This window comes from Dermacentor albipictus, chromosome 5 (genome assembly GCF_038994185.2).
Source record: "Dermacentor albipictus isolate Rhodes 1998 colony chromosome 5, USDA_Dalb.pri_finalv2, whole genome shotgun sequence".
In the NCBI taxonomy this organism is placed as follows: Eukaryota; Metazoa; Arthropoda; class Arachnida; order Ixodida; family Ixodidae; genus Dermacentor; species Dermacentor albipictus.
This window is the reverse complement of record NC_091825.1, coordinates 31320513-31348368: the sequence shown is the minus strand read 5'-3', so window position 1 is coordinate 31348368 and position 27856 is coordinate 31320513. Positions and strand designations below refer to the sequence as shown.

At 43.0% G+C, this 27856-nt stretch overlaps 1 protein-coding gene across 3 annotated transcripts in view; it reads right to left on the bottom strand.

The window, feature by feature from the left end:
* The window catches only part of LOC135913826 (thiol S-methyltransferase TMT1B-like), a 52806-nt gene extending 24950 nt beyond the window's left edge, over positions 1-27856 (bottom strand). The window contains exon 1 of one of the 3 annotated variants that reach the window (XM_070539534.1): positions 27782-27856. The gene's annotated coding sequence lies outside the window, so the exon portion shown is untranslated. Of the gene's footprint in view, positions 1-2574; positions 2644-27781 lie in introns of those variants that run through there. The other 2 variants (XM_065446516.1, XM_065446518.1) reach the window with 2 other exon arrangements.

Here is a 27856-nt window from a genome sequence, read left to right as displayed (position 1 = left end):
ATGTGGACAGATATCTACTCCGTCTCTAGGATGCTCGGAGAGGTCTGGCCAAATGATGGAAGAGGCAGCGGCACAACCACAGACTGAAACAAAGGATCGCCCGAATCACAACAGAAGCGGAAAAATACGCCACCAGCCTCACCAATAACAATTGGCACAATCTTTGTGACCGCCTTAATGGCACATTAAGTACTTTAAAGGCGTGGTTCCTCCTCAGAGGACTGCTCAAACCAACGCGCACAAAAACGCGCACAACCAACACCATCCGCTCTATCATCCACAAAGAACAAATGGATGATGATGGTCTGCTCCAAACACTGCAACAGAGATGCATTGCTACAAGTCACCGACCGGAGTACAATGACTATGCACACGAGGAAGAAACCGAATTGGACGGCGATATACCAGAGACAGAAGGGAGGGCAGCCCTGCACGGCATAAGATGTAAGACGACGCCTGGAGCAGACGGCATTTACTATGCGCAACTACGCAACCTTAACGATCAGGTCATACCGCAACCCACTGAATTGTACAACGACAATTGGAAAAGCGGAACGCCTCCACAGGAACGGCGACGCATCGGTGTGTTCTTAATTCCGAGAACCTGGAAACCATGGTCCCTCCAAAATCTCAGACCCGTTTCCCTGACTTCATGATTCGGCAAACTCTTCCAGCATGTAGTTCTAATTCGCCTCCAGCCTCACCTCGAAGCTCGACAAATCTTGCCCAATACCTTATTCGGCTATTGACCACGTATGTTTGCGCAGGACATACTTCTACAACTTAAGGAGGATGTTGTGGATGATGCTAGTGAAGCTCAAACAAGAGTGGTTCTGGCATTGCACCTCTAATGGGCCTTCGACAATGTCTCACATGACCTCATTCTAAACAATCTTGGATCCTCCCGATGCAAAAAATGCATATTATATTTATTATTATTATTATTATTATTATTATTATTATTATTATTATTATTATTATTATTATTATTATTATTATTATTGTTGTTGTTGTTGTTGTTGTTGTTGTTGTTGTTGTTGTTGTTATTACATGTGGACACAGACTGCGAATACATTTTTGACCGTGGAGTGACTTATTCTGATTCTTTTATGAAGTAATGTCCTGTGCAAGTACCGCCGCATGGCACCATGAGAATCTCACAATATTTACAACTTCACTGTGAACTACTCAATTATGAAAACACGATGAAACTCGGCGTAACGTTACTCTTCTTAACGGCTAAGTGTGATATAATTTCTTTCGGGATAGTTTTGATGGAACAAGAGTTACAGCCGTTTTCTGCAATCACACTGCATCCTTAGACGGCCATGTATTGACAGCAGACGGGAATTCGGTAACGTTTACAACTTCACTGTGAAGGACCTAATTATCACAAGTAAATGAAACTCGGCATGATGACAGAGTCGTCTTAACGGCCAATTTCTTAGTGGTTAATTTCTTCCAAGATGCCTACATTAGATTGAGAGCTACAGAGCATTCGCGAGAAACTGGGGACGAAATTTTTTTTGTGTCGACGTGACGCGTAGACGGAGGGACATCGACCACCATCGGAGATCAGCTATATGCATCTTTGCTCTAAAACGACCAAATCATCGCGACGGGACATCACAAGCTGTCGTCCTATGCGTCGAAGTCCCTAGTAATAAATGAATTATTTCTGAACAGCTCTGTCACATGCTCTAGCTGCGTTCCAAACGCACGGCACGGTGCTAAAACGCGCTCGCTGCGAAAGGGAAACATTGTGCGTGGGCGCACATGCAAACTCGGTCGCTGTGAACCCACGTGATCACTGCATTGAGACTTCATTCTGTTATGCTTCATTCGGTTACAGAGGCAGCCCACTATAAAAACATATTTCACATAGTTCGCTCTCCGCGACTGCTTACCTTTCACGCAAGAAGCCGGATTGGGGAACTCATCGCACCGACCGCGTGCAGTGGGCCGTACACTGTACATATTCGGTAACCGTTCTGGGCTTTCTGTTTGCCCAATATTAATAATTCGAGAATAAAAAACCTCCTTCGTTTCGAGAGTAGTTACTGGAAGGTCCAGGAAGGCCCCCGCCGGTTTTATTTAGCGCCGATAGCTAAACCTATGAGGAACGCGCCACGTTATCCCTCAGACTACGCAAGCGAGGCGCTTCCGACAGATGGCGACTCCCTAAGTACTCGCGCCCAATAAGACACTGCTAATTTGAGCTGAACAGTTGCGTAGCAATAGAATTTATTCTCTGTTCTACGCCAATATATATGAAAATCCTTATAGCCCTCAAGCATGCTACTTATCTTTTGACGAAGAGTAATATTTGATAAGCAGATATACGCGTAATTTTCTTGGTCAACTAAACTGGGCTAAGTACTGTGTGCTCTATATGTTTTCAATGTATTTCACGGATAAATTCGAACAAAGAAAAATAGAACATTGTAGTTATATTTGTATTTGTTACTATTTTATATTATATATGCATTTTTTTCTTATAGCATCTATGCTCTATTCGCAGGTGGATTTACTCAGCTAAAAAAAAAAATGGGCCGAATAGACAACATTGCTTACCGACGGCAGTCGTAATGGTACCAACGCTGCGGATCACGAAGTGTAACTGAGTGCCCGAATTGCTCGCTAACCCCTAAGCCATCTCAGATATATACTGAGCGAGAGTTTCACGCCAGAATTGTGTACTGTGAGAGCGCGAAAGGATCACCGAAAGAAATATATAAAAAGGAACAAAATCCGAAAAACTTTGTTGTTGACAGTGGCAATATAGAGACAAGTGCTGAGCTCAGGTGTAGGGAGGAGGCTGAAATTCTAATGAGACTGCCGCGACTGGTTGTGAAAGTGTGCGCGCGTGCTCGACTGCTGAGAGCGAGAGCGCTAAAGGGTGAGCTGCACTCGGGTTTCCAGACAGAGGCAGGTCGAGGTCGAGACAGCGCCTTTAGGGAGTTTGCGCAACGAGTTGTGCCGGGGTGAACAATTCGCGCGACGGCACGAGAAGCAGCGATAAACAGTTGGTACATGCGCGGTGTCGTTTCTTATTGAAGTCTGTGTACAGTTGTCAGCAAATGTAAGATTGCGTTTGCGAGCGCGTTGAATAGAAACACCGTGAACCGTAGATTAATATAACAGGACCACTACACTGAAAAATAACGCTTACGTGAACTTCAATAAACAGAAACAAACCCACCTACTCCCATAAAAGTAAACGTGAAATGCTGCTCAGGTTATCACGTCTGTTGACAAGCAGGACGGCAACCTCAAAAAACTATCGCGATAGAAAGGGTGATTCTGGCAAAGTTAAATAACGCGTATTCTCAATCTAACAAGACATTTGCAGCACTGCGCAAGGCAAGAGGCGCACAGAAGTAATTTGATTGTGCAGAGGAACATGGTTCCGGTGAAATGTTCCTTGTCAGAAATTTAGAGTCATTTTGAGCGAGTGCACGTCACCGCTAGTGTGATTCGCAGGCTGCCACAAGTGAACGCTTAGTGACATTCGCTGTACAACGCACTCGGCGGCGACAGTGTCCGCCGAACTTATTTCGCTGAGTCGAAGTGTGTAGCCTCGGTAGCGATGCCTACAATATGCATAAACCGGTATTCAAAGCGCATTAGGTAGTAGTTTTAGACACGCGTTTTCGTGATTGCCAATGTTAGAAGCTACTCAAATGTGCTACACCTTAAAAATACTCCTGCTGTGCTATTCTCGATCTCAGGATGTTTATGAGTTGTGGCCGCGCACTTGTTTAGGCCTGTGCATGCCTGTGCTAGCCACTCTAACTCTGCAGCCGCCGTCGTTTGTTCCTCATTTATTGGACGGAAGTAGCGCATCAGTGATGACACGGTCGGACGAGGAGACCAAGGCGCGCGCGCGTGGGTTGCCTCTATATTACCGCTACTCACCGGTGAGAACGATGACACGTGCGTCGTGGTACTACAGGTGCTGTATATATATATATATATATATATATATATATATATATATATATATATATATATATATATATATATAGAACAGATCTTCGGCGAAGGAAAGTTTGCGGAGCCATGATATATATGCGCTGAAAATGCTCGACAACGCTTTACTTTCACCCCCGAATTTCTATTCTACGCATAGAAATTCAATCTCGCCGGCAGCTCCGAGCAGCTTGTGCCCGAGCGACCGGTGGGCTGCCGTCTTCCGTTTGTTCAGAAACGGTACATCCTACGCCTGTTCCAAGAACATCACCACCTTTGTTCGGCCTAATAATGCATCTTGACTCAGTGCACGTGAATTAGGCGTGACGAGCGTTTTTGCGGCTTTCTGATGCCGCGTGGAAGATAGACGAAATGGGCACAAGCTGAAATAAGTTCGTCCAATAGCGGTTGGCGAATGACAAAACACAAATACAAATACAAATACAAATACCTTTACTTCAACATCAGGGATGTTAGAGGTGCACCCAAAAAGCCTATGACTGGCTTGACTGAGGGGCGCACCCCCGTACATAAAACTCGGCAGCAACAGAACATTGACAGAACAATAAAGAATGACAACAGTGCACAGGTAAACATCATATTCAATAAAAAATTAGAGAACATGAAGTAATAATAATAATATTTGGGGTTTTATGTGCCAAAACCACTCTCTGATTATGAGGTACGCCGTAGTGGAGGACTCCGGAAATTTTGACCACCTGGGGTTCCTTAACGTGCACCAAAATCTAAGTACACGGGCGTTTTCGCCTCCATCCAAATGCGGCCGCCGTGGCTGGGATTAGATCCCGCGACCCTGCGCTCAGCAGCCTAACACCATAGCCACTGAGCAACCACGGCGGGTTATTGCGCCGATTATGAAGAGTTGGAATTATTGGAGTTATATGTCGGAGCATTTGACGACCGTAATTAGTACGAAAGGATGGCACACACCAGACGTCGTTGTTACGTGTTGGGTATAGTAATTGGCTTTCGGCCGTAAGTTAGCTGTGTCATCAAAGAATGCGTCATAATTTTTCCGTTTTCTTTCATATCGTTTACTTAGCAATAAATTATATAGGTCATTAATTGGAATTACTTTTAATGACGCGAAATCAGGTTCAGCGTGAACAGTTAACGGGGCATACGCAATGACACGAATTACCTTTTTCTGTATTTTCTGTAACCTATATGTATTTGACCATGTTGTTGTACCCCCCACCAGATGACAATATGAAAGGTTAGATAGAAATAGCGCATTATTAACTAAACGTCTAACACTCAGAGGTAGTAAAGAGCGGACTTTGTCTAACATGCCTGTGCATTCTGCAAAATTTTTAACCAGATTGTCGATGTGTATGTCCCATGAAAAATTTCCCTGCAGTGTGGCACCTAGACTACTGACTCCGTTATTTCAATGCTTTGAGAACCAAGCGTTAGTGCAGGCAAATGTTCTAGTGGTTTGTTCTTAGGTCTAAAAAGTGCCGCTTTAGTTTAAAAAAAAAGCATAGCATTTGAAATGACTTGCGTTTTTAGCCCAGACCACACACACGCTTGCGGACGCATGCGCGGACATTGCCCCTGCGTGTCAGAACGCAGTGCGACCTTGGTTAAAGCTCCTGTCAGTTATCGCGCGCTTGGGCTACATCGTGATGGCGCGCCTGGCTACGCAGCTACGGCTCTGCACGTTTAACACTGAGTGAAACAGATTTATATTATGCAAGAAAGTGCTTCATCTTTGTCTTTGTGCTGATATAAACGCTATAAAAAAGTGCCGTTTCGCCCAAAACGCGAAGCACCGATTGCGATATCAAATTAGTAGATAGCTGTACGAAGTAAGAATAGTAGTTTTATCAGCCGTATAAACCTGGAAGCATTCCCTTACGAATTAAATTAATAATGCAAATGCGTACTTGTTTATCTTTTTCGGGTGACCGCATTTACCGTCGAACAAATGCTATCGTTCAGCACGAGACGCGCGCGCATGTATCGGAAGTCTCTCGAATGTTATCGATGGTTCTTTCTGCTGTCTGCTTTCTACCGAAGCTTGAGTGATTTGACTGCATTGTGACGTGAATTGCGTAGAATTTTCTGGAGTACACGCAGGCACAATTGATTACTCTGGAACCTTCGATGCCTCATGGCTAAATGCTGACGGGGCTGACCCCCTCATCAGATTTTGGGCGATCGTCGACCGTGTTTGCCGCTATTGCTGTGTTTGAGTGTAACTTGCTTTTGTGGACAGAAGTTTGCCCAATAAAAAGTTAGTTTCGTCATTCGCAGTTTTACCGCTGCATTGTTCACCGTCGCTGCTGCGTGACAGTATAATCAAGGTAAATATACCTGGTAGCGAAGCTTCCATACGAGCCCATACGTTCAAAACATGGGGGTTCATTGGCGGTTAATGCCTAAGCGCGACTGAACGAGGACGTAGAAAGAAATAGGCGCACAGAGACACGCCGCCTCTGTGTCTGTTTCTTGCTACGTCCTCGTTCAATCGCGCTTGCACATTATATCATGGATTCAAACCAACTAGCCCGCCAACGGGTTTTACCTAAAATAACAAGCACCATGTCACGCGCGCACAGATAAACATGAACATATCTCTTTAGATGATTGCGGAAAATCCCCTGTCAAAATGTTGGAGCGAGGAGTCGCGGCAGCAGGAGCGCTCGAATTGACCTTCATTTATCTCTGGCTTCCACGCGAACGATGAGTCTAAAGCACGACGCATAAGAAGCTACCGGCACTACGCGCACTCTGCAAACATAGCAGATCGCTTTGAAGACGACGCCCGCACGGGCGCGCGCTGTGGCAACGTCGCTTTCACTATACGGCGCCTGCACGGCCACGCCGTAAACAGCGGCCGCCGGAGAAGAACGTCCCCTCCCACGCCTCAGCCCCAGGAGAGGGCGCGCACCCCGCTGAGGCGCGCCCGGAAGAAAGTAAATGGGCTGGGAGAGTGGTGAGGTATCTGTACAGGAAAAGCATTGATTTACAGTGGAGGAAAATAACTAGGAAGCTTACCAGCAAGTATGCGGCACGTAGGGTGGGCAACACAGCAACAGAGAACGTCAAGCGGAAAGTCAGATAGGCTCAAATAATCTCATGGGTGGCGGCAATGGAGAAGAAACCTGCCATGAATATTTACTTCAGAGGAAGAAATGAAATCAGAAAAGAAAAAAAATTATGATAATTCAAAGGGAAGCTCATTACTTTTCGAAGCGAGATCGGGATGCCTTAGAACACGCACCTATAAAGCGAGATATAAAAAGGAAGAAGAAAAAAGTGCTTGCTGCGGTAAAGCTAGGGAAACTATGGAGCAAGTTTTATTAGAATGTGAACACGTCTACCGAGCCGTCGATATAGGTACCACTGGCCTCCTTGGAGCCCTTGGGTTCAGCGAGAGGTGCGGAACAGTAAACATGTCCGCAATAGGGATTAGTTAGAGGCGATTGCAGGATTGGTGGAAGAAAAGTAGGGAAACGACAAGAAACGGAGACGCACAAAAGCACAGTTCGCAACAGGAGGTCAGAAAATTTGGTTGTGGGAATTGATAGTGTTTTTTTTTTGACCTAGGTAGGACATTAAGCAGTATAATAGCAAGAGCTTGGTGGCGCAACCCCCCCCCCCCCCCCTTTCCTAACGAGGCGCTCATAACAACCATCCATCCATCCATCCGCCGCGTGTGGAAAAATGGTGCGAGGCCGCTGCGAGCGAACTGAATCGGGGCGGAGACACGGGCTTCGCGGCATAGTCAACGTAATGGCGCTGCGGGCGCTGAAACTGATTGCGCGCATTCGTTCATATCAGGGCGCTTTTTTCAACTGCAACTTTATATCGATACCTTTTTGCTACGTGTACATATACATGGGCATGGGTTATACAACATGACGCCTTCGATTTCGCTGTCGTTGCCAAGTGTGCCGTCTGCTAGCGAGCGCGCGTTCGTTGCGCGGTCGCTTGTGGACGCCCAGTTTTTCTCGCCAAAAGTCTGTGCAGTAAAATTTTTTGGGGTGTTAGTTGCTTTGGTGCGCCCGCGATTCTGGTCGGCCAGTGCCAATTGTAGTTTTAGCCACGCGAACTGTTGTCTTTAACCCGGTTTCCTAAAACATAACACGTAATATTTGCCACAGAAGCCACCTATGTGCAATATGAATCTATGTAAGAAAATTTTATTGATATCGTACCATCTTACGCACACATCTTGTTGGTAGAATATTGATCAGGGACAATGATCAAACATAACACTATTGTAGTGGTATAAACCAGGTTTACTTACTGCGTGGAGCGAACAGATGCAAATGACCAATGCACTTCTAGCTAAATCTCAGGGTACACAGACATATATAGCCACGACGTATATGTACGAGAAAAAAATAGCAAATATTCTAAATGCACTGATTGCAGAAGTGAAAGCTCCAGATCGGAATAAACGTGTGTCTTTTAAAAGATACACCAGCCCCAGGTGACCCAATGAACTTTCCGAGAAAAGGAATGAAGGCAATTAGTGAACGTTAACATGAACAACAGGGTTAGGAAAAAGACATTGCTTATGAATTCAAACTGAATCGGGGAGACGGGCAAATCTTTACTAATGTAATCTCCGTGGCTTGTCTGGCGATCTCCTTCAACGTGCCAGTAGGTGAAATGAAGTAGAAACATATAGTAAATTTGAATGGTATTTGCTATTCATATCGTATTTGACTTCTCAATTTACTATTCCAAATTATAGAATAGCCGTTTCCGTTCCAATGTAACGCATAACATCACTTATGAAGTCTCGCAGGTGAGGGGCTGGTGCAAGTGAGGACTCTTGTTTCGGATGATTGTGCTGCTGGAGAGTCGTTGCTGTGCAGAGGCGCACCAGTTCCTGAGAGAATTAACGCACGTGTGTTAATTGATTCTGCTGAACAAGTTCTCAGTTGTCATTTCATATAAACGCCCCGTTGTGGGGCAGCCTGTGAATCTACTAACTTGATTCAGGCAAAAAGAAAAATATTTTTTTGACAATCTCACCATATCTGCAACCCATTAAAACTGGGAGCCCAATGTGGTACCAAACCTATCTTCTTTAACGAGCACAGCACATCTACAAATATCTTTACGTGTATGTGAGGCATGCCGTTCATTCCATTGCTTTGTTACGGTCCTTATGGTGGTGCACCGGATGATTGATAGCCGCAGTTCTTAAGTTGAGCGGACGTACAGATTGGAACGGCATTATATTTAGGTATGAAATATGAGATAAGTGTAACATGTTTTTCTCAGAAATCAGACTCGAGAATAATTTCTTTCTGTTAAACTACTAAAAAAAAACCCGAAGGACGCAGCTGCCGTCTTTCTTTTATTGTTTTTTTAACTAAACAAATTCTGGCATTTTACGTCTGACGATATGATTATAAAGCACTCTTTGCAGTTCTCACCGACCTGGTGTTCTTTAACGTGCACCTGAACAGAAGTAAAGGAGCGCTTCTCCATTCCCTCACCATCGAATTTCGTGACCTGGTTTGAACTCGGGAACTCGCGTTTAGCAGCGCAACGCCATAGCCACTAATTAGACTACCACGCGGCTTGGATATGTTAAGCATGGATTAGACAAAAAAAAATTTCACATGGCTTGCGGGTCAAATATTAGCATGTATAATGGCTACTTAAAGCTGCTTTCTGCGCCCGATGTCCGACCGCAATAAAAGAACCCGTACCAATTGCTCCGTGTTCTGTTACGCGAGGAATACGGAAACATGAGTGCAATTTCGCTCTGCAGTTTTTTTTTTCTATAAGAATACTTATAAACCTCAGCACAGGGCGCCGTATGGGGCAGTTAAGTTTTATTTGTTTGAAGCGGCAAGCAGGAAGCTTGCGTACGTGATGTAAAACTATATGCGCGAAAATACACCCGAGATATACATGCTGCCTAAAGAACAAGAAATATATTTGTGCTCCAAAGAGAACCATACAATAACATAGTACAATGACTGTTGCGGCCGCAATGCACGCGCAATAACCAAGCGACGTCAAAAAATAATGTGAAATTAAGGCAAAGAAAGGCACCTATTAGGCATAAATACGTGTCATATGCAATTATAAACACCGTTTGAGTGGGCTGAACGCGTAAACCAGCATGCGAAGCTGTACGAATGACCCTTCTTAGCAGAATCGCCAACACTTTCCAATGGTGCGACTTTGATGCGGCCCAAACCACTTCGATCGCAGCGCCACCACTGTATTTTTCATCGTCGCGCGCCTCACTTCAAAGCATGCGTCGCCCCAGCTGCAACCGCATTCTAGTGCACTCTAAGCAAAACGGCACTTCGACGGAGCACGTGACGGACCAGCTGTTGAGGGAGGGGAGAGGTCATCTCCGCGACGCCACGTCACCCTCGCTTTTGCAAGCCTGTATTATCCACACGTTCATGGTTCGCGCAAGCTCTCACATGCGTTCTAACTTCACCTCGGTAATAGTTATAAAGAAAATATTATTAAAATAGAACAGAATAAATTTGAATGGAAAACTTACGGCGTAGTGAGTTCCGAACTTACCACCACGCGCTCGGAAAGCCGAGTATCTTATACTGGGCTAAACCAGTGCTTTTTTATGGTATATTTAATGATAGCTTGTACTTGAGAAAGGCATTTACATGACGGCCAAAACATTCACAGTCTCGTTCGCAAACACGAAACAAATGTATCTCTCAGTACAATTATTTCTGTAAACTGTCCTCTAAAAGCGGAGGCTGAAAGATAGACTCCTTCAACAGTAGATATCAGTCTGGTTGGAAGTTTCTTTGATCGTAAAAGTCTTTCAGTTCTGAAATCATCTAATGAAATGTGACTGCAAAGATGCAATTGGTTCTGCATTCCGATCTTACATGCGAGTTTCCCGTAAACTGTTCAACGCCATAAGTAACAGCAAGTGAAAAGGCACATCGTCACACTTAGGTGGCATAAGATATCGTATGATATGAGTGTTTACATGAAGATCCGGTTTAAATGTTCTTTCAATTATTGTCTCCTTTCTTCCTTTTTAGTGACAGTTCTCACGCACTACTTCAGTGGTTCCTGAAAGTGAATTTTGTCAACGTTCTACAAAATTTAATCATTTCTGCAACTTTTGCTTCGCGTTCATATTCGCGGTGTTTACGCGTGAGGTGCACCTCACAGGGCGCTTTCTTAAACACTTGAATAAATACTTGTTCTCTATCTCACAGAAAAATGTTTATAACGATTTAATTGATATGTTCATTTATTTAAATAAAACTCCTTTTTACCGATCGCTGTACATTGGCTGACCTGAACAATCTGTCAAATGCCGCTTTTTCCACACTTTAATACCTTCTTCTACAAACTGCATACTGAAACGCTACAATGCCTGGTTAAGTGAAAAAGGCACCTTTGTATCATCGATTAACTGCCGTCTCTGTATTGTACCTGGAACTATAGAGAGGGCTATATCAGCGCCTCCTTGATAGCAGGCCTGTGTACTCAGCTTTATTTCCTCATGCTACTTGAACCAAAATTTCCGTTGGCAAGCCCAGCGTGACGAAAGCGGTGACGTCAAAATCACCAGGGCTTTCTCGGGAGCGTGTTCATTAGATGCCATGGCAGTCGGTCAAGGTAGCATGACGTCACGGATCGAAGCGCAGCGGCCTTGTGCTACCTGGGAGGCCTTGGCCCAGCGTCCGAACGCGCTCCCAGCGAGAAAAATTCACGACTCGAAGGACCGCTCAGCGACGTTCAATCGATATTAACGCTTTTGCACTCACAACTCGTACGAAGTGCCTAAGTGTCCTCGAATATTTCTCTATTCGGACTTCCCACGCTGCTGAAATATAGCTACACGTGCATAAATCATGTCTCATTATCCTTCAGGCTATCGGCGTGCTGACCCAAAAATGCAACTCGGCGTTCAATCGAAGTTGATTTCGCCATTAGGGGTTTCATTTTATTTATCTTTATTACAGTCAAGCGCGTATGCATTACAGAAGGGAGTTGTACATAACATGTAAAGACAAATAACAAACACACTCAAGATAGCTAAAGAAAAGGCCATACAGAAAGCCAACTCCAAGAGCGCAATAAAGAGCCACATACATGTTTAGGTAGAAGCAATCGATAAAGGGAGTAAACGGTGATATGCAACAATGCTACACAGTAGCTCAAACAATAACCACAAGCGGAGCAACATATATACGTCACAGAACGCACTGAAAACCTGGTAACTGGGTACACACAAAAAAAAACGACTGAAAATGTCAGCGATCAGCTGAAAGATATCGCACGAGAGATAAACTAATTGAGTCGCGATCTGGTATTAATGCTACGCCAGGCGGAAAGCGATTCCTCGCGGCCGATGTATGCGGTAGAAAAGAATTAAAAAGTGAGTTGGTTTTACAACATATAATGTTTAATTCGTAAGGATGGTCGATGCGGTATATATGTTTTAAAATATAACGTAAGCCTGCTGCGCATACATTTTCCCTGCGTAATAACGTGCTCTGTCAGCGTTTTGTGCATTGGGAGGTATGCGTAGTGTTTTCTTCTACTCCTACGATTACTTAGTCATCATGTTGCGTAATTTTGTGGGCAAAAGTGGATTGCCGGAAGAGGCAGGCGTCGCTTCCACAACAAATCGCAGTGATGTCGGGTATAATTCAAAATAATTTTAATCAATAATTCTCTTATTTGCCTGTCTATATATGCTCAAATTCCGAAATTGAAGCCTAGCATTAGTCAAGCGATATCTGTTTCACTCAAATCGTTACACTGGAGCCACTTTTGAGGTATTAGTCACCAAAAGTTGCTAAAACATTGCTTTGGTATTCCAGTGAAAATTGTTCCGAGCTGCCTGAGCAACCATTTTTGGGAAACTGTGAACGGCAGCGCCATTTAGTTCTTAGCACACTTTCAGACCAGATATCTGGAATGTCCGTCGTTTCTCTGTTGTCATGCAGTTGAGGGTTCACTGTGAGAGCCAGCATCTGTCACATCAGATGAATTCAAAACAAGAGAAATTCCTTAAGTTCGTTGATTTTTGCGTGTGGGTTCGGTGACCTTGTGGTAATTTCCAAATATTGCAAGAAAGCAGGCCACTCTCTTTTAAACCGTTAGCTGAGCTTGCTACCTAGTTTCGCGATGTTGGTTCTGTCTGCAACCAGACAGATGAGTGAAAGAGGTCAGAGAGTCACCGAAAGGTGCTCCATCGATTGAAGCACTGCTGGCGGCAGTGGGAGAAGAGTGTTTGATGACGTGACGAAAAGGTCCATTTCATGTGACACCACCTCCCTGACATCATGGGTGGTGAAACCCACCAATGGCGCCTTGCACTATCAGGGAAGGTTTGCCGCGGCAAGGTCATGCGTTGCTTTTGCTTTCGTCACTTGGTAGCGGCGCTATCGCTTGCCGCTTGCCGGTTAACCAGGTGTTTAACATTATGGTGTTGGGGGCGCCGCCGGTGGTGCATGATTCAACACGCTGCTGCCGCCCCGCACCAATGAATGCTTTGAAAGCCGGCGAGCACTTTAGCATCGGCGAGGAGCATAGTTGTTCAAGCGAAAACGCTATAAAATGTATTTTACACTGAATTGTCATGAAGCAACCACAACCTTCCCTTCCCCGAAAGGTTTGGTGAGCTCGAGAACTGGAGGAAATACTGCTAGCCCACATCACAGCTCACGTTCGCACTTCAGAAGTTTTTGACGATTGTTGGCACATTTTTTATAGCTGCAGCTTTCACGCAATACCTTTAGGTATTCATATTTAGAATTTTTGCACCCTAAAGGTTTGTCTCATGGCTAATACCCTTCTATAAGGAAGCTTACCTCCGGGGTTCCTATCTAAACATGGAGAATTAATAAATGAATTAATTGCATTCTTCGGCAAGCAAGGGACCAAATTTGATGCAATTTGCTACATTTAAAATACAATTTAAACTCCAGTGACTCCAGTAAGAAAATTTTTCATTTAGGCCATTGATCTTTTTATTAGTATAGCTAAAAATTGCGAAGTAGAAAACTACTTACACATTCTTGTAACTCGGCAATAGAAATATAATTAGAAAATCCTATAACGGTACCTAATTGTAGACATGAAGTGCACAAATTGGTCTATTATACACTGCTCCAAACTTGGCAATATTATGCAACTAAGACTTCAAAAAAATCTTCGTGATAATTTCGCTTAGGCTATATGTTCTGAAATCACATTTGTGGGGCTGTGGAAAACCACACGCTAACATGTGCAATCTGTACTTGCGCCATCTTCTGATGCTGCAATAAGCTGGCGCACTGGGCACATGAAAACAACCTCCGCGCGCTACAAAAATTTGTTCTTCAAAAACTATCAACCCTTTCTGTCTAACACTGAAAGTTTTGTTCCTTTCATGCCCATATGGTTGCCTCATATAAAAAAAATTACTCGTCAGCTGATGATGAGACCTGCTAACAGCAAGCATGGCTTGGTCGCGTGGATATATGTGCTCTCGCTACAATTCAGGGATTGGAATAAAACTGAATGCACTGGAAAATATGAAAATTCAAAGTTACGTTTTGGGGCTATAAGTGCCAAAAGCACAATATATATATATATATATATATATATATATATATATATATATATATATATATATATATAATAATAATAATAATAACTTTATTTGCATCCGAAATACACGATGCCGGAGGCCTGCAGAAAAAGCTGTCGCATTGCAGCTTGACAAGGCCGCAGGCCCCCGCACTGGCAACTTCACGTAGCAGTCAGCAAATTATAAAAATATATGCGAGTTACAATCAGAACTCACTGAAATCCATACATACAAAAAGATAAAACTCATTCCATATTCAGACATCGTTATACAAATTATCTTATACAATTTGAAGTTATACAATTAATACAATTACAGTAGCGATACAATTCATACAAGTAATACAATACAATTTGAAGTTATACAATTATGAAGTGCAAACATTCAGCTTTCAAGACTCTGTTTATCCATGCAAGAACGCCACCAGAGACCAGCGCACACAAAATGAACCGCAGAAAGCACAGATAACTCTGCGGTAAAAGTGCAACAAAATTATACACTAACTATACCATTCTTTTTTTCCTTTTCTTGTTTTCTTCCTCTACGCACTAAAGTATTTTCGAAGGTCCACAAAAGTAATTTTTTCAGGCTCTATATTTTGTGTCTGTAGGGTATTCAATAACCTTGGCAGCCGGTTTCTTAACATTTGTAAGCCATATGTTGTCCTACAAGTATCTATTGCCCATGTTTCAAAATTTCGCGTATTATATGTAGTAGAGTGACATTTCAACTTCGCTAACTGACGCAAGAAACAAGTATTATTTTTTATCTCTTGTTTATATCGCTTGTACAGGCAATAATCATAAATATGTGTTACTGGCATTATGTTGTAGCTGCGAAATAAGGGCTCAGATGGATAGTACCTGGGTACATCCGCAATAACTCGCAGAAACTTTTTTTGCAAAACATGGATTTTTTGCAGATTGGTTTGCGTCGTAGAGGCCCAAACTAGGTGACAATAATTAAGTCTGGAACAAAATAAAGTATTGTAGATTAGCATCATTACACTGCGTGGTAGTATGCTTGCGTTCCGATATATGAGGCCGATTACTTGGGAGAGTTTTGTTGTTAACTGATCTATGTGCTCGTCCCAAGACAAGGTATTGTGGAAGACAACACCCAGTGTTTTAATAGAAGGCACTATATCAATTGGAGTTGAGTTAAGCAGAACCTTTTGATTTAATGATATCTTCTTGTTTCTAGCGTGAAACAACACTGCCTTTGTTTTCTGTACATTTATTTTTAAGGCATTTTCTTCTGTCCACTTTTCAAGCTTACCCAGGATTTCGTTGGCGTTGCGAACTATTTGGTTGGTTTCTTTTGCTGACAAAAATATACTAGTATCGTCTGCATAAATGACGAATTTTACTTCTGGACATATACTTACAATGTCATTTATATAGAGATTGAAAAGAAATGGTCCCAAGATGCTGCCTTGAGGCACACCACAAGAAACTGCTAATGGATCCGAGTGAAAGCCTTCTATGTCTACAATTTGTTGCCTATTTCTTAAATATGAATAGATTAGAGAAGCAGCAACACCTCGCATACCGTATCGTTCTAGCTTCCTAATGAGCAGTTCATGATTAATAAGGTCAAACGCCCTTGAAAAATCTATAAAAATGCCCAGTATTACATTTTCTTTTTCGATTTGATCTAGTATATACTCTTTTTGTGCAAGAAGTGCCGATTCAGTGCTCAAACCTTCACGGAAACCATACTGGCAGTCAATCAAGATGTTGTGTTTCTGTTCGAATTTTTTCAGCCTCTTGAGGATTACCTTTTCAAAGGCCTTTGAAAACACGGGCAATATAGAAACAGGCCGGTAATTGCCCATGTCGTTCTTGTCACCCTTCTTATAGAGTACCTTAACACGAGCAACTTGCATTTGGGGTGGAAATATCGCTTGCTCGAGGCATAAGTTAAACATGTACCGTATGCATGGAGCAAGCAAAGAGGCAGCATGTTTCAAAGGCTTCGCTTGCATCCCGTCAACATCCAACGCACTGCTATTATTTAGGCTTATTATTACCTCTGTCACTTCAGCTTCAGTGACAGGGTCAAGGAACACTGAACTGTTATTGTAGTAAACATTTTTTAAATCACTCGTTGCTGCCATTTGACCCGCGGATTTCACAATATGCTCATTGAAAGCATTGGCTAACGCCTTCTCTGACAACTCGTAGCCATTGTATTTTATTTCATGAACTGATTGGTTTTTGACATTATATTGTAACACTGAGTTCAACTTCTTCCAGAGAGCATTTGAGCAGCCAGAAAGGGAAGTAAATAAATTATTAAAATGATGTTTTCTTGCTCTTTTTAACTCTTTGTTTAAACAGTTACGGAAAGTTTTAAACTTCTTCAGTGCGTCTGGATCTCTGTTCTTAGTAAATTTGCTAAACATTGTATTTTTCTCCCGAATTTTTGCTGCCAGGTCAGAGGTTATCCAGGGCTTACGAATTTTTCTCTTTTGTTTTAAGCGTACAAAAGGAAAGTTCTCTGAATATATAGGTTTGAGGATTTTAAGGAATTCTTCGTAAGCTGCGCAAGCATCTGTAATATTATACACAGTGTCCCACGGTACCAACGAAAGTTTGTCTACAAATGAGGAAAGATTTTGCGGCGTAATACGCTGTATTAAATTTGCAGGCGAATTTTGTTTCATGTTCACCTTTTTACTACAGCATAAAAAAATAGGCAAATGATCACTCAACTCAGCCGCGATAACTCCAGCTCTTATTCTCTCCGGCATTACATTTGTAACAAAAATATCAATCAATGTTGACGTATTCAGTGTCACTCTTGTTGGAAGATTAATAACATTTGTAAGGCCATTGGATTTCAATAGAACATCCAGCTTAACCTTTGACGGATCACTGCTCAACATGTTAATATTCACATCACCACCAAAAATGAGATCGAAATGGTAATCATTTACAAACGCAAAAAAACCTTCTAGGTATTCTAAAAATGGTGTCATCATTCCGTTCGGAGGTCGATAGACAACAGCGATTACAATCCTTTGCAATTTCAACGAAATGAACTCATAGTCGCTTGTGCTTACGCAGAACGCCTGAAGTAACTCACACGAGAAAGTATTTTTTACCAAGATGCATACACCACCACCGCGACCACTGGTCCGGTTAGCATAGAAAGTTTGATAAGAAGGAAGACGGAAAACAGTTGAGTCATCTGTGCTCCATGTTTCCGTAAGCATTATCACGTCAAACACGTGATCAAGCTGCTGGAAAAAAAGAGTATATAAGTATAAAGAGTATAAAGAGTATATATATATATATATATATATATATATATATATATATATATATATATATATATATATATATATAGTCATATCATAAGAAGCCAACAAACACTGACACCAAGGACAACATAGGGGAAATTACAGTTCAAACGAGGACACATAAATACCCAAGAAAGTGGATGGGAAAACGGCGCCGTGGTAGCTCAATTGGTAGAGCATCGCACGCGAAGTGCGAAGGCTGTGGGTTCGGTTCCCACCTGCGGCAAGTTGTTTTTTCATCCACTTTAATTTCCTTTAATTTATCATTTCTTTATTTCATTCATTAAGCACGAGTAATTTCCCCTATGTTGTCCTTGGTGTCAGTGTTTGTTGGCTTCTTATGATATGAGTAATTAAAATTGGGCCCTTCGGTTAACCCGCTTTCTTCTCGATATATATATATATATATATATATATATATATATATATATATATATATATATATATATATATATATTGATATGTATGTATTTTTAATGCGAGGGTGAATACATCAGGGCTATGGGACGCGGAATGATTATGAGGAGCGCCGCAGTGGGGACTCCAGGTTATTTAGGCCGCCTGAGGTGCTTTCGAGCTCCCCTCAAGCACGGAACACAAATGTTTTACATCGAAGCCTTCTATGGCTTGGACGCTGGGATTTCTTCGTGGAGTGACGTTCACCGTAACTTATCATCATGAATGGCTCCTGCCCCCAAATGCAATGGCTCATATCCCCGAAAGGGAGAGGCTATAAGCACTCAGCAAAATTGGAAGCGAATGGTGCATACATCCTGTCGAATCACGCATACAAGATACAGAACTGGGTAAGTTTCAATAAATAAGAAGCTCGAAACAAGCATCTCCACCACATAATTGCTCATGAGGAGCTCCTGCGCCCAGATGAAATGCGAAGCACGTAGCGCTCCCAGCATGCGTTTCTAGGTAAAGTTTATTGTTGCTCAAGCTGGCATGGCAATAAAACTTATCTGTAGCATACGAAGCCATGGGCGACATCACTACACTTTCGTACGTAAAAGAAAAAAACCCGCCTAGCAAGTGATTTGTGTTGTGGCAGCGTTACGGGAAGGGCCACGTTTAGTTAAGACTCCTGCGTGCATACGAGGCGACAGGAATTTCTCTTTCCTTTGGTCCACTCCTTGTATACACGAAGCAGTGGCACAAGCCAAGAAGCCGGCTGTCGAAACCCCCCGTCTTACGCTAACAATAAATAAAGTGCACGTGAATGTTGCCAGCTGAATAATTTCAACCTACGTTGCAATGGGTACTCGTTCTAGTTGTTTGCACTCTCAATGTCCAACCACCTTCGCAGCGTGGATTGGAGACCGTTTTTTTGTATTACGCCCACGTCTAATTGCGGCCGCCGTGGCCCGGATTTCATTTTCCGGTGTCACGCTTTGCAGCGCAACACCATAGCCACTAGCCCACCGTGACGAGTACTGAAAAATGCCCACTTCTAATTATCGTTCGCAAAGAAATTTGTCTTCATTCAATGAATATGGGTATTAGCATGTTGAAAATAAACCAAGGTCAAATATTCAAAACAAAAACTCAGGACCCTTCCACTCTGTGGAGAAGGATGATCAGCGAAGCTCTGTATGAGGGCCCCTTAATGCCGAACTGCACCTCCACCGCGGGTCGGTCAGCATTTCACTATCTTCGGGATCCGCCCGCGTATGAATAGCGTTTAACGCCTGCTTCACCTCCACCGTAGCTCGGCCCGGCATTTTCATGCAGTATCTTTCTCAGCTGTCTATTGCTCATAGCGCTGCAGAGAACTTGGCGTCGCGGAGCGCTCACCATTGCAGGCGCATTTGTATACTAGGTCACACTACTGCAATGCCGAAGCGTACGCCGATGCAGGCAGCTCGGGAAATGCTTGCGTGAAAGTGGTTCAATCGCTCACGTACCTTTCCTTCCAGCGATAACTACGCATTGCAGTTCAAACAGTAAACAACAGCGCTTGGTAGTTTGGCAGCTTTTATTGGTTTTTAGACCAAGGACATTGTCGTGGTGTACTTCTCGGGAGCGTCAAACGAAAGTAAAACCTTTCAAGAAGCGAAGGTTGCGTGCCCAATGCCCAGAATCAAACAACTTGCAAGCGCTGACACGTTATTCACCTGCGTAGTTGAAGCAGTGGGTCAGCTTGCTTCTTGGATTAGGAGCTCAATAAATAGGGAGGGGGGGGGGGCAACCATGGTTCTCTCATCTAATCACCCCATGTAGATTTCTCAATAGGTGCACAAACTCTTCAGAAACAACTTGTCAGTTCGTGTGTAACGGCATTGAAATGCTTCTGAGGAAGAGGTTATCGATTAGCCCGAGCGACAGCATCAGATTCTGCGCCTGTCTGGAAAGTCAGCCCAGTCGGCCCAACTGTATATTTTGGTTGAATAATTACAAAGATTGTGCTACTGGTTGCGGGGTTATTAAGTGGCTCCTGTAAAAGGCGGGAATGTGGATTGAATAATTGCCGTCGAAAGAAGCAGATTGGAAGTTAAAGGTTTATTTATCTTTGTTAATGAAGAAACATGTGCGAAAGAAATATTTAGGAGTTCAAATGTTCAGAAAAGAGATAAATATATTTCGTGAAGGAACTTACAGGTGTCTTAAACGCACTAGCCCATCTTATGCTGTTTGCTGTCCGCAAGATGCCGCATTCCTCCGGCTCAATAGTATGCAGCAAACTGCGTGTCTTCAAATCATGTCTGGTGGACAATATGCAAAATTACGCGAAGGTGAGGTGAAATATTCAGTATTTGCTCTATTTCCGCACTTAGAATGTCTGGTTAGATACTTTGCCAGAATTACAATTTTATTAGCGCGTCTCAATACGCCAGGTACTTTGTTGGTATTTAGGGAAAAATATACTAGTGTTGATGTAAAATTAACCCTCAATTATCACGTGATAACCCACACAACTATAACCACGATATCGTGAACGAATTAAAAATAATACTGATTTCTTCTTAGCCTAGGTTAATTTTTTTTCGAACAGCGTTTGAAAACAAAATACACAGAGAAGTTTATTAAAACAATGAACGGGACTACTTCCCAGGTAGCACACAAAGTCTTCAAAACGTCGTATTAAGGGATTCAACGTCTGAAACGGAGTTTGACCAAAATCGACGCATCAAAGAGGTTCCAAACAAGATAGCTTAAAAACGAGGGGTGAATACATTTTGATAACGTTGGAAGCCAGGCAGCTTAAAAACGAGGGGAGAATACGTTTTGAAAACGACTCAAGGCGCCACCGCCACGCCACGGTGCGTCAGCCTTTTTAGCGGCTTCTACAATATTCAACAACCCATCAACGCGATCCAACCTTGCGCAAGGTGATGATACCGTCGTCAAATCATGTGACCAAGGTGGCCACGTGATAAGTGATGCCGGGCAGCCGGGCGAGCCGGGCATAGTCGCGTCGTCATGGCGTCGTCGCGTCACCGCACTCGCATTGCGCTGTGGTGTGTTTGCGGCTGTTCTGAATGTACTGCTGCTGCCCTTTGCTATGTAAGTGTTGCAGTGTTTTGCTGTCAAGAAAACGATATTCTGTGATCAGTTTGGGTTGTGCGATATGTTTGTGTGGTTTTAATTTGGAAATCAGTAATGTTTTCAATTGCAATGTGACCAAGGCGGCCATGTTATTCGTGAAGCCGGGCATAGTTGCGTTATCGCACTCGCATGGCACTATGGTCTGTTTGCGACTGTTCTCAATTTGCTGCCGCTGCCCTTTGTCATGTAAGTGTTGCAGTGCTTTGTTGTCAAGAAAACAACATTATGTGACTAGTTTGGGTTGTGCGATCTATTTGAGCCGGGCATAATAGTGTTATCGCACTTGCATTGCGCTGTGGTATGATAGCGGCTGTTCTGAATGTGCTGCCGCTACCCTTTGTCGTGAAAGTGTTGCAGGGTTTTGCCGTCAAGAAAACGACGTTCTGTGATTAGTTTGGGTTGTGCGATCTCTTTGTGTAGTTTAATTTGGAAATCAGTAGTGTTTTCAATTGGAGGGCGTGGAGTGGAGGGCACTAATCAGCTCTTCAAGTTCATTGTCATGTTATATGAGGCGCCTTTTCACTGACGATGTAATTAAGGCGTTAAGGGCAGTATAAGGACGAAAGTTAGAGGGACAAAATCGTGCCTGTGTGTCCCTAGCGTCGGGATCGGCCGCTATGCGTGATCCTAACAAGAAAGCATTTTGCAGAATGCGAAGAAACGTGGCAAAATTTCTGTCTGTGCGCACCTTGCCGATCTCCGCAATAGAGCCGTCATCGTGGTATTTTAGTCTCCCGTTTAGCAAGAGTGTTGCAGACAAGGGAACTGGTTCAAACAGGCTTTTTTTAAATGATTCAGTACTAGTGCGGTATCCCAAAAAGTGAGGTCAAATGGTCGCCCTATTTTCTTCCCTCGCGCTACAGCGCACTGACAGAATTTTGCGTGCACCATACCGTGCTTTTATTGTTTGCGCTTCAGGTTCTCGATTGTATTTTCGCCCCCTTTACCCACGTGATGGGTATTTCATGGTATTACCGGGTACCACATGTGTCCATATATTGTGTCCAATATATGAAACGGCCAAATTCGATTTTATTTGACGCCTCAAATGGTAGTAATGTATTGAGTCCCTTGTAGCTTTGTGCTTGTTATAAATTTTACTTTTTGGCGAATGGATAAAGCATGTACGCTGCATAACTCGCTTGTGGATACCGCATACGTGAGTCGCGGAGTCGAGTATGCCCTTGGTATAAAATAACTTGTATGCTTTAGGTAGTACGATTGTTTGCAGTTTGGGACATGTGTAGGAATGTACGCTGTGCGCCCTTCGAGCTTTACGGCGGCCTGCCGAGTTCATGCGGGTGGCATATGTGCGCATGGAGTTCGCGAAGCGCTCTCGCAGTTTATATATATATATATATATATATATATATATATATATATATATATATATATATATATATATATATATATATATATATATATATATATATATATACATTACATTATATCCATCATATCCATTACAAATCGAATTTCTCGGTTGGGATTGGCTCCTCTGCGCAAGCTACGAGAGTAAGCCAGTCGCATCGATAATTTCGATCCGGATCGGGCGTGATCGCGATCGAGAGTGGTCGTGTGACACCGGTTTTACACATGGCTCCCACATAGGGAACACTTTAAGTTCAATGCTACTGAGTGAAGAGCAAGTGCATATATATGCCAGTGGTGGTATGTGGGCAAGTCTCTCTGGTGATGCCAATACTTGTGCATTCAAAACATTTCGATTAGCAGCGTAGTGCATCAATGTGTCTACTTCGACAAAATGGAGCACCAGTGCAGATACCTGAGCATACCTGTCCAGGGCAGCAAGTGTGTCTACATTGAAACCACTACCAGCATGTGCGGCAGTTCTATTTCCAGCAGCGGGACTGCACAATAATCAGTAGGGTGCTCTCAAGCTTTTTATCTATGAAGCTCTGCCTGGACTGTGTGCCAAATATTTTTGGACGCGAAATTGGGGGTGAATTGGTAAACATCAGTGGAACTGTGCCTGGACTTTGTGGCAAATGTTTTTGGATGTGAAAGTGTGAGTGACCTGGCAAAGAAATTGCTCTGGGCTACATGTGTTAAACGTTTTTCTCATTCAGAGTGCTTTTTTTTACTTTAGGAGGCTGGAGATGTGCGCAAAGTGTGACATGTCAGTGTGCTAATTAATGTATTTGCTGGTTTGCAAATTATTCGTTGCAACTTTGTTTTTGCCAGAGAGGTACAACTTTGCCTCTTGTAAAGGGCTTTTTAGATAAAACACATACCATTTATTATGATCATTGCTTCCTTTGTTACACAAATGCAGCTTCCAGTGCATTCCAGTTTATTTCCATGTTTATGTAAGTTTCTAATATGAGACTTGCACATTCATTTCTCATGTTATGGAGTGGCAAGATGCAGCATTACTCAGTCTCATCGTTCACTGTACTACAGTAGCGCTCAGTTGTTACACTGACTCCCCGTTTAAGTATTCTATACTAATTTCACTTTGTTGCTTTTTTGTTGTATGGTTCTTTTTCTCGCCATTACATTCTTTGATATACCATAAAGCAATATGTCCAATTTTGCATTGTTCCCATTGTTTTTATTTCTGTCACAGGTTTGTTTTATGATGGTATGCGGTGGTATTTCTTTTTGTGCTCTTTTCAAGCTTCTAGCTGATTGGTAACATTGCTTGGAGGCAGTTACCATCCGATTCGTACTCTAGCATGTTTCAGTCTACTTCTTCCATTCGCTCAGATGTCACTTCTGCATAACTCTAGTCCATCTAATAATAGCACGTGCACTTTACTATGATAAATTAGACACTTTAGTACACTCCAGGTTTTTCTGTTCATTTTTGCATGTGTGTTTGGAATTTTGTTTATGTGCTAGTGAATGTTCACTTTCGAGTTCATTACGAATCCTTTCTGCGACTTTTGTCATTGTTGATGTGCCTTTACTTAGATCTGCATTTCTCACACAGTTTGTTCGAACCTTGCATAAGCATTAAATTTTAATAAAGTGTTTTTGCTTTGTCACAATGTTCTATTGTCATGCACTCTTGGAATGAAGGGCTTGGTCTGGCCACCTGCCAAGACGTGGCCATTTGTTCTTTGCAGGATGTCATTCCTATTGTGGTTGTAAGCATCGTAGCTTACTAAATGCGGTATTAAGGATTTATTATTCCTAACAGGCTCATTTTCGTGCGACATGGTAGAGGATGCACCGGCCATGCGGGGAACAGTCCGTGGCACTGTGCCGTTGCTCTTACAGTCGACACCGACGCTTCTACTCATCTGGGGCGTGATTGGAGATCGTTGTTCGAAACGCCCGATCAGTTTCACCTCACGTGATTGGCCTAGGCCGTGCCAACGGGAGCGGCTGACGACGTCTGCGCGGCATAGGCCAGTCGCGTGAGGCGAAACTAAACGCGTGTTTTGAACAACGATGTCTGATCGCGCCCGTCACCCGCGAAAATTGGCTTCAGATGATCGGAAACCTTTCAAGACCGCTTCTAGACCTGCTTTTTGATAACTTCCTAAACACGTTTAGAAATTGGTTTCGAATAGTTTTGCCAAAGGGATAACTTGTGTCTTTTTCAATCTTATTTCTAGACCAGCTTTTCGAATACGTCTTGCAGACCTGTTCTAGATCGGCTCAAGAAAGTAATTAAGCCGGACATTAGCAGAGATATACGACGTTTTCCCGCCGAAGTTCTCTCATTCGTGTCTTCTTTAACCCGTCTTTATCGTCTTGGATAAACGCTACGAAAACGTTACGTATCTATTTTGTGCTACCTGGGTTGGTGGACGTTCATGATTATATTGCGCTTAGTGTTACACTGACGAACGTAAAGGACAGGACGCGGACGTACGTATTGTGCTACGTACGTCCGCGTCTTGTCCCTTATATCCATCAGTGTAACACTAAGCGCAATATAATCATGAACAAGGAGAAGTGTTAATGTAAATCGGTGGCCCAGGAGGGAATGTTCAAAAGAGGGCATTCATCAAATGTTGCATGTATGTGAACCTTCTGCCACTGGTAGGACTACACTTATTTCGTAAGTTCTTTAACTAATCTGTGCATTTCACTTTGACACAGGTATTTGCCTTAGACTATAATGTTTCGTTATTTTCATGGGCCAATCACATCCATAAATGAGAAATATTAAATAAATACTGGGCGTGATAGCGCAGAGAGTATGCTTCCACCTCTTTCAGTGGTAATCATTCCTCTAATTATAAGCTAATCAAAGAATATCACTTTTAAAGCAGCCATTATGATAACCTGCTATTCCAATAATTTACTCCATGCATAGCATACATTCAAATATGAACGTGCCTGTAGCAACACATTTCTGCAGAATAAAGGCACATTTTCTTGGTATGATTTCTTCATATGCTCCTCTATAAGACTTCTTAGCGCCGCGAGGCATAAAGAAATGTGAGTATACACTAACTGATTACGGGACTATATATTTGTGTGTGTTTGGAAGAAAAAGATTTAACCGATAAAGAACAGGTATGTATTAGGCTTATAGCGCAGCTCAGTCAAAGGGAAAAGTAAGTTCCCTTTGACTACCCCTACCTCCTTCCTTTTTTGCTCTTTCCGAGCTGCTCTATAAGCCTAAAACAGTCATGACATACCAACTCACCCAAATTGCGACGCTTTTGACCTTCATTCCTAATTCAACGGGCCCCTCTCTCGCTACAACTCGTGACCCGTATGCTACTCGTTCCCGTTCCCTTTGACTACCCCTACCTCCTTCCTTTTTTGCTCTTTCTGAGCTGCGCCGTAAGCCTAAAACTTTCATTACATACCAACTCGCCCAAACTGCCACGCTTTTAACAGGTACGTACACATAAACAAAGAAGGCAAAGGTTAGCTTTAAGGTTAGAAATAAAGTATTTTAAGATACATAATAATAAACCGCCACCTTCTATAGAGAAAGAATAGAGACAGAGGAAAAAAAATGGACCCAGAAATTGTTAGATGCCCTAAATAATACAGCCCATACTGGTACAATGAGCATAGGAGTCGTTTAATGTACCCGACGTCAAAATGTGATACAGACAGGCAGTTGAAATTCTCACTTGGTTCCAGTTACAGGTTTAAACGGTTTCCAAGACAACTCTAAGGAGGCATCGCAGTTATAAATATGCTCAGAAAGTTAATGCTATGCTTTATAAAACTGATCTGGATTTTTACTAGAGCTTGTTTTTGTCTCTGATTCACAGAAATGGCGAGAATAACATTTTAGTGACAGTTATGATATTAATATTATTGTTCTTAATAATGATGCTATTATTTTTATTTCTATGTTTGCCTGACTTGATGCATAAAATGGGCACTCAACCGGGACCACTTCACCGTCGGCAGCGATACATTGATATGTTAAATTGATCACCAGTACTTTCACAAATCACCTGGGTTGCTGAAGGCGTTTGCCATTGCATTGACAAAACTTCGCTCATCGACGCGCTGCCTACACTGCTCGGCTGGTTTCGTCGCCTGGAGTCTGTTCTGGGAAGGCTGGTCCGGCGCTCCCGCATAGAAAAGGCGCGGTTTCACCCGAAAGGCCAAGAATCAATTGTGATAGCAAATCAGTAGATATTTATACGAATAAAGATACTAGTTTTATCGGCCGTATCAATTTGTAAAAGTTCACTGACTAAATAAATTAAAAATGATATAATATGTAAGCGCGACTGAACGAGGACGTAGAAAGAAACAGACAAACAGAGACAGCGCTGACTCTTTATATCTGTTCCTTTCCGCGTTCCCGTCCAGTCGCGCTTACACATTCCATCATAGATTAAAAACAACTAGCCCGCCAATGTGTTTTAACTAAATTAACAAGCACAGTGCCATGCGCTCACAGGTAAACATGAACAGACCTCTTTTGATGAGTGTGGAAAGTCGCAGTCAAAATACTGGAGGGAGGAATCGCGCCAGCAACGATCGAATATACGTTCGTGTATATCTTGCTTCAGCGCGAACGAAACGTCGAAAGCACAGCGCATACGAAGCTACTGGCACTACGCGCACGGCAAGCATCGAAGTTTGCTTTGAAGATGAGGTGGGCGCTGTTGCGGTTGGCGTCTAGCAACCCGAGCAAAAGCGATGCTCAACCACAATGCCTCATTGAAACGAAGGGTGAATCCCCAATTTGTTGGGGATTGCCGGTCTGGCTGGCGCCCCGGTGTGCTTACAGGCCCCTTTGTATGTGTGCGACTTTAGAGGGACCCTTTCCAGGAACTGTCAAGCTCTATAGGGGAATTTCCGCGAACCAACGTCGCCTAAGAGAATAGATCAATCGCCCATCCACAATCAGACACGCTTTCCGCGAACTAAATAGGCACCGCGGGTTGCCACCAGAAGAAGCAAGAACATACCACCTTACTTGGGAGCATGGCTCAGCAGCCCCATCCCCGACAAGGCAGCAGGGTTGCCACCTGTGGAGGCGGGCC